Raw genomic sequence first — 8,501 nt, forward strand, 5'->3', positions numbered from 1 at the left:
CTATGCTTGGACCTTAAAACCTTCTCTAAGATTACATTAAGATCTCGCAGCAGAGAAGTGAACGGAAAGCATGAGGTTTGCCTTGTGAACCCACATTCGTCCCTATTCGCTGAGTTTTCTCCTAAACTCTGGAATGTGATACAAAGTAAATTTTGCACTAGGAAAGGGTCTCTTTTCAGCACCAATGAGCTATCTTTGTCTGACTTGCTATTAGGCTGCAGGGTGCATGTGAGGGTGTCAGGCAATTAAGATGATGATGCATTTAAATCCCGGGGACCCATGCCCAATGAGGAATATATTGTAATTACAAATCTGTGTCAAAGGAGGGATTCCTACAATCAAGCCACAGATTCCAATTTTGAGATTTACACCATACCTTTCCATTACAGACCAACTCAGTGGTGTGTAGGTAGGCCAACTTGGATTGGGTCAGACATAAAAGTATATACAATTTTTTCATCATTAACATTACTTTTCAGTGTTATGACAGTTTATATTTTAGTAAATATTTTAACTGGAGAACAAACTAGAAGTGCTTGTTTATACCTCAAGATAAGAAAATGTATTTGATTAGCTAAAGTAAAAGTAAGGATAGATCCTGTTTAAAAGGGGGGACAGAAAATATCTGGAGTCTGAGACTCTGGGTCCTGAAGTGAAATTCACTAAGAAATAAACATGGGCATCCCTGGACCATTACAGAGAAGTGACAAGGATGAAATATGTCCATGGTTGTGGGGGAGAGAAGAAAGATGCTGAGTGAGGTACATAAAGGGAAAGCGAAGAGAATTGTCAGAAGTTGGCATCACATCTAGAACCTAGCTGTTGTGCCTTCCAACCAATCATAAGAAGTTTAATGAGCATAAATAGCCTCCATATTAGTCTGATAGCGATAAGAGAATCAACAGGTCCGTTACAACTCGCAGAGAATAAAAAAATGTTCCAGGAAAACAGGTGAAACTCCACATAAGGAATATCTTTCTAGGTGTCACATCGGCCCAAAGATAGACTAGCCTGCCGTGGAAGGTAGTGAGTTGCCAGTCACTGGAAGTGTTTAAGCAAAGGCTGGATGACATCTGGTGGAGACGTTGTATGGAGTGTTTCAGTGTTAGCCACTCCTTTAGACAAAAACAGTGAAATGAGCAGGAACTAACCAATCCAGTGTTATATCGCTCAGGATTGCATTTAGCTCTAAGTAACACAATGCCTGAGTCACAGTAATGTAGAGAAATAGAGGGTGATTTGTCTCACACTGCAAGAAGTCCCAAGTTCGATCGTTCAGGTAGGTCAAGTGGCACATCAGCGTTATTACAGACTCAAGAAATTCATACATTTTTTTCACTCTACTATCCTTATTAAATAGGCCTCATCCTCATGCTTCTAATAAAAAAAAGTTAATAATAATGATGATGATGATGATGATAATAATATTGACACTTTGTAATACTAACTATGTGCCAAGTGCTGTTCTACTTGCTTCCCTGTATTAATTTACAGCTATAAACAGTTGTAGTACTACAGATCTCACATCTGTGTGCTGGTAGACAGACACATGAATGAACAAGACAGTGGGGTGCCCGGGAGAGAAACTAACGAGGCAAAGACAAGCTCTTTTCTATCAGAATATTATAAATATTTCCAGAAGCCCACCCAAAAGCAGTCCGCTTAATTCTGTTGGACTTTTAAAAGTGTGTCTGTCCCGTGACCGTCCTTAGCTGGAAGGTGGCCAAGAGAATAGGCCCCGTGAATGGGGGTTGAGTCAAATAATGAACAGGTTCTTCCCCACAGGGTAAGCATTTTTACATCCGTAGCGTCAACTGATCCTTTCAACAGCGCTATAGGCGGAATAGCAAAGGAAACTGAAGAACAGGGTTTTGTGTAACTAGTCATTTGGGTATTAATTTCCAAAGCTGAGACGTAAATTCACCCCCACTGACCTCAGAAACCGTGCTTCCGTGCTTGTCGTTACTCCGCAAGGCTACCTCCCTCGGTCAGTTTTAATGTCACTCCCTCCCTGAAATTCGATAACTGAGATGTGCCGGTCACCTTGAAATAGAAGACAAGAGTAGAATTACGCAGCGGCAAGCCCAGAGTAGGTTCTTTCCCTGTAATGACTTTCCATGAATCTGCTGGAATCGCTAAAGGTCTAATGAGGTGAATGCTCAATGCCACTTAACCAGGCACGAGTTCAGGCTGGCACCAGGACGAAGAGTACGGTGCCTGCCACACCGCTGAGCGAGGCTCGGATTCTCCGGATGGAGAGTCATTCTCCGGAAATAGGTTAGGTCTTTTCAGCAGTGCAGCGCCCATATCAGGTCACAAGAGCGTCACGCTGGCAGCCCCTCATGAACGTCATCCTGTAGCAGCTCAGTGTCCCTGATGGGGATGCTCTTTCCTACGTTGTTCCATGTGACCTCTCACGAGTGGCATCAGCACTCGGAAAATCCGGATCACTTGTAACGTGGAGACATTTTCCTTTTTTGGCCCAGGCGGGGGTATCAGCCGGGCTAGTCCTGCAGGATTTTGTAGGTTAAAAGGCTCCAGGAGGCTTTTGATGACGCTCTGCCTAAAATAGCGGCTGTTGCCCCTAGAACCACTTCTGCCCGTGAGGAGGCAGCAGAGCACAGACCACGGAGGGGCTGGCTGACTCGGATTTGGACTCCAGCCCCATCCCCCCCACCCCAGCTGTGCTACCTAAACTCTTTAACTAAAAACTCTGGCGGTTATTTTGAGAATTAAGTAAGAAAATATCTTGAAAGCACTCAGCACAGCAGTCAGCATGCACAATAAGAGGAGTCAGTAAACGTCGGCTGCGACTCATTATTGTCACTGTTGTTGGTGGTGACGTTATTACTGGTCAGAGTGGGTCTTGAGTTTCTTACTGTTTGAAGAATAAAACCTTGGAAAGATTCCCAGATACTTCCAAGGTGAACTTGAGGTCCACGTAAGTGGTTTTACAGAGTTCAGGCATCTAAACCGGAACTTCAGTAATTGAAAAGTAAAGCTGGAAGGGTGTTTGTGGACAAGTTTGGAGTAGACTACTAGACCTATAAACACCCATCCAGAATCTAAAAGATCTTTGAAAAAAGTGAGTCATCTTTGTACTAGGAGACCGAAAAGTGGGAGAAACACCCAGGGTGCGGAGCTAGGATCTCAACAATCAAACCCTGGGTCAGACCTGTTTTAGTTAGTTATTTATTTTTCATTTGGAAAAAGTCCCTACTGAGATGAATAGCTTGAATAGCAGTATTAATTTCTAATGTTTTTGGAACACTTAGGCACTCTAGACCCTGCTGGCATTCTGAACCTACGTGTTAGTACACGTAAGCCTCCCAGCTCCTTCGTCGGGGTAGGTTCTGTTGTCTTCCTAGTGATAAAGTTAGAGGTTGAGGCAGAAATACGTTGAACTGGTCAAAGAGGACAAAGCCTATAAGGAGCAAAGCCAGGCTCTGGACTCAGCAAGGGATGATCTAAATGTGGCCCCTTTCTCTGATTTCTCGCTTTCCAGAGGAGGCAGAGAAGAGACCTCTGTGAGCTGCTCCTGCTCATCCTTCTCTTGTTCCTCCCTTCTCTCCGGCCATGTTAGCCTCTCATCCCTTCCTGGGACACACCAACCTTATACACCATTGAGTCTTTGCATTCCCTGCTTTCTCTAGACTAGAATGAATCCTTTCATCCAGGTTGGCCCAGGACAACTCGAGTTTATGCCCATTCCCTGGTGTAATTATTAAGAGCACCCTCTTTCACTCTCAAGCGGGTCTTGGTTTAGCAAATGAGTTACATGGTCACCTGGGAATTTCTATCCCCAGCATCAGTTCAAAAGTAGGATGTCTCACTTAGTTGCGACTTTTTCTAGACAGCAGGCAGAGAAAAAGAAGAATATACCTATTTGTATCCAAATCTGTGCTTTTCAAAGTCAATTCTTAAGTGATTAGAAAACCTCCCCAGCTCTATAATCGCTCCACTCCCCCAGCCTCCACAAATTACTCTCAAATCAGTCATTACCTTTACTATGAAGTTGATAATATGGACTCATTTTTATGAATTTATTTTATGCAATTCCCCATTTTGTGCATGTGTTTATTCTTTTCATCCATATGGAGAAACAAAATTAAGGACCATGCGCTCGCTTCGGCAACCCATACACTAAAATTGGAATGATACAGAGAAGGTTAGCAGGGCCCCTGTGCAAGGAGAACCCACAGGTTTGTGAAGTGTTCCATATTTTTAAATATATAGAAAATGTGAACAAAAAAGATTAAGGGCTAGATTTTCTTCTTTTCATTGTTTGTGATGTCTAATGCAAGGCTATATGTAAACTAGAGATACTATAAATATTGGCAGAAGAAACAAAATACAGGAAGAAAAGAGAGAGAGAGATGAATAGAATATGGAAAGAAGGAAGACAGAAAGGAGGGAAGGAGAGAAGAGGGAAGGGAGGAGGAGAGGAAGGGGAGAGGAAATGCCAGTTCAATAAATATTTCCTGCAACACCAAGAACACTAAAGGGAAACCAGCTGGTCCCTTATAACAATGATTTGTCCTCATTCAGTGCAAACAGATGCATTCTTCCCTTGGCCAGTCCCTCTGCTACTGTGGGCAACATGCATTTCTAGAATGAAGAGTTACAGGCGGCTGGACTGTAATCGGATTCATCTCATATTAGCTACTTACGAGAAGTAATGTGCCTTTCTGTTTGGACAATCTTGGAAGCACCCACCCCCGCCCCCAAGTAAATAAAGGATAAAAGGCAATTTGTTTAAAAAATGAGGAGTGCTTTCACTAGGGGCTGCTTTCTTTAAGACCACTAAGTTTCTTCACAAACAACTACAACACAGAGGTTCTTTTATAAACCAACAGCCTTACTCCTGCCTGAGTCTCAGCCATGTCTTGACTGGTATAACAGAAATCAAAGAATTTTTTATCTCTTCATAAGTTTGATTTGCAAAATAGGATGAGATTTCTGGATAAAAAGTATTGCTTCCATGATGGGCTCAGGTTAAACATTTTCTATTAAAAAATAGATAGCATCCTTTCTCAAATGTTGATGATTTATATTTACTCCAGGTTCTATTTTAAACTGAAAAAAACATAAAATTTTATAACTTAAATCTATTTCTCTACACTATATAATAAGTGAAGTAAAATTTATGGAAGTATAATAACTTAAAAATAATAATCTATTGTATTTACTCTTGAACAACTAATGAAATAACTTCCTCACTTAACTCCGATTTTATTTATTCTTTTATATGTACATAATTAGCATATATTACTTAATGAGTGATTAGTATATGCAAATGCTGATATATAATAGTTGCAAAAATACATGAGAAGACAAAATTTAACACTCTTTTATGATTAAAGCACCCAACAAACAGGAAATGAAAGGTACTTCCTCAACCTGAAAAGAGCATTGAAAAAAACTCACAAATAACAACAAACACAATGGTGAAAGAATGCATTCTTTCCCTGTGAGTTTAGAAGGAAGACAAGGATACCTTCTCCTGTCACTTCTATTCAACATTGTGCTGTCAGTTATCATCAGAGCAATTAGGCAAGAAAACAAAAGAAAGGGAATCCAGGTTAGAAAGGAAGAAGTAAAACTGTCTCTTTACAGATGACAATCTTGTGTTTCAAAAAAAACAAAACAAAAACCAAGGAATCCAATAAAAATGACTAGAACTAACAAACAAGTTCAGCAGAATATCAATATATAAGATCAATATACAAGTGTCAATTGTATTTCTATACACTTGTAATAAATGTTCCAAAATATAATTGGTGAAGTAATCCACTTAAAATAGCATTAAAAAATCAAATATTTACATAGAAATGAACCTAACAAGTTTCAAATCTTGTACTCTAAATGCTACAAAATACTGTTGAAAGAAATTATAAAAAACTTAAATAATTATAAAGGTAACCTATGTTCATGGATTGAAAAACTTAATACATTTAACAAAGCAATACTCTCCAAATGGATCTAGAGAGTCAATGCATTCACTATTAGAATTCCAGCTCATTTCTTTGTCTCAATTAATGAGCCAATTCTAAAATCCATACAGAATTGCAAAGGGCCTAGAATAGCCTAAATGGCCCAGAAAAAGAATAAATTACTAGAATGCACACTTCTTGATTTTTAAACTTATTACAAAACAATGACAATCAGGAGAGTACAATACTGGCAAAAGTAAAGACATATAGATCAATGGAATAGTGACTATGGCCTATGCCCATGTGCCTGTGGTCAACTGATTTTCAGTAAGTGTTTCCAGGTCATCCAAGGGGTAAAGAATAGCCTTTTCAACAGATGGTGCTAGGTCTGGTGTAGCACATTTAGGAAACGGCCTTGAAATTGATTTGACTCTTATGGAAAGTCTATCTGGGGAAGCCAAGGCCAGATTAAGAAGTCAAAAATAGTGAAACACTTTTTTAAATATTCACAGAAAAGTGCAGAGAAAGAATCCACACACCTGGAATTTGGTGTTAGAATGTCCTCCCTCATCAAATATGAGTCTTTAGGGTTGTTGGACTTCAATTTTCTTACATCTATAAAATGAGTACTTAAATTTATTATACAATGATTTCAGCTTTATATTTTGAAATCCTGTACATTTGCAAATGGGCCTCTGGCACAAACCTTAAAAAGAGAAAATTGCATTTATTAGAGGCCACCATTAAATACCGTAATAACCTCAATTAATTTTTTTTTTTTTGCTTATAAAACAAGTTAAACAAAAACCCAGAATGATTTGAAGATAAAATAAAAACTTTTATTTTTTATGTTCTTAATTGACCTAATATAACAAGTTGTTCAAAACAATAATGCCAACAACATTCAATTATGTATTCTTAGATGTGTGTTTATATATAAATGGAATGAATGACAGTAAAAAGTAATGAAGCAACAGACAACCAATAGACTTAGTAAGAGTTCAACAGTATGTTTGCAAAATATCACCCTACAAATATCAATGTTATTTCTTTATACATGAAATAACTAACTAAAAAGTTTAAAAATAAAATATTTCATAATGCCTCAGAGTGTCGAACTATCTAGGAATTAACCAGAATAATAAAATCTCTGCAAACAAACTGTTAAAACTCTAATAAAGAATATAGAAGATGATTTGAATAAATAAACTGCCATGATTTTAGATAAAATAATACCGATTTAAATATATCAATTCTCCCCAAAACTAATCTACAATTTTAATGCAAGCTCAATAAAATTTTACTTGGATGATTTTTATACACTTGATAAACCTGAAGTTTATATGCACTAAAAACAGCTAAAGTAACCTTAAAAATAGTAAAGAGGAAAAAAAATAATAAAGAGGAGAAGCTAATCCTTACCAGATATTAACACATGCAGGAAGACCATAGTAATAAAAACAGTGTTTTATTATTGATGTAATGACAGGTAAACTGATTCATGGAAGATAATAAATAGTTATGAGAGATATTCATTAATATATGAGATCTAAATATTTTATAAAGTTGGCTCAACTAATTAATGGACAAAGGACAAAGTATTTTAGTAAATGGTGGGCCCAAATACTGAATTATTTTAGCATAAAAAAGGAACCCAGATCTCCACCTAACACTAAACAAACAAAAACCCTGTGAACTCTAGAATGATTAGAGACACTAGTGTGAGAAACAAAAGTGTACATTTAATGGAAGTATTTTTTCTATGCTTAAATTAAAAAGAACTTGATATCTAGAACATAAATTGTTCTCCTGCTAATTAAAAAGACCCCCCCAAAAAAAGTAGGCTGATGATACAAATAGGCAAGTTACAGAAAATAATAAAAGCAAACAAACACATGATGAGATGGTCAAAATCATTCATAAACAGAGACGTGCACATTAAAATGCAAAGACATAGTACTGCACACTTATTACACAATAACTTTCTAGAGTCTATTGTTTTCTCCATATTTTGGAGGTACAGAGTTATCTTATTAAAGTCCATCATTAATAAACTACATTTTAAACAAAGTTCAGAGACAGCTTTTTTGGGAAATTTATCATAAAATTATTCTTTTCCTAGATAAGTTCCCCTCATTTAATAGAGCTATGAAAGTGTCAATAGGAAGGCCTTGCTATAACCATTGAAACAATGTATTATACTGCTTCCTACAGTGATGCAAAAACAAAAACAACAGTGAAAAACTGTGCTGTTTGGCATCAATGTATGCATCAAGTTAAGGTTCAGATTGATGACTTCTATAGTGTCTTCTTTATTTCCAACAATGCATTTACCTCCGTGGGTTACCACAGTTGGAGTCTTCATGTTATAAGAGGAGTGGGAAGAGTTTAACTGAAGTCATTTCATTTAATTATTTAATTAATTACTTATTAACTCATTTACTTCATAAACAAATATTGATGGAGGTCTATGGTTAAGAAATGGTTAAAATTCAATTCTAAAAGTTCAATAACAGAGACAGAAATCGTGCCTGTCCTCTAGAAGCTCATTATCGGACATGATTCAAG

At 37.4% G+C, this 8,501-nt stretch overlaps 1 non-coding gene across 1 annotated transcript; it reads left to right on the forward strand.

Moving 5' to 3' along the window:
- The first annotated feature begins 4,119 nt into the window (after nt 1–4,119).
- Nucleotides 4,120–4,226, forward strand: LOC136332706 (U6 spliceosomal RNA). Its single transcript, XR_010730867.1, has one exon. It is a non-coding gene; the product is annotated as a U6 spliceosomal RNA (small nuclear RNA).
- The last annotated feature ends 4,275 nt before the right edge of the window (nt 4,227–8,501 follow it).

The sequence above is a fragment of the Saccopteryx bilineata genome, chromosome 3, assembly GCF_036850765.1.
Source record: "Saccopteryx bilineata isolate mSacBil1 chromosome 3, mSacBil1_pri_phased_curated, whole genome shotgun sequence".
Taxonomy (NCBI): Eukaryota; Metazoa; Chordata; class Mammalia; order Chiroptera; family Emballonuridae; genus Saccopteryx; species Saccopteryx bilineata.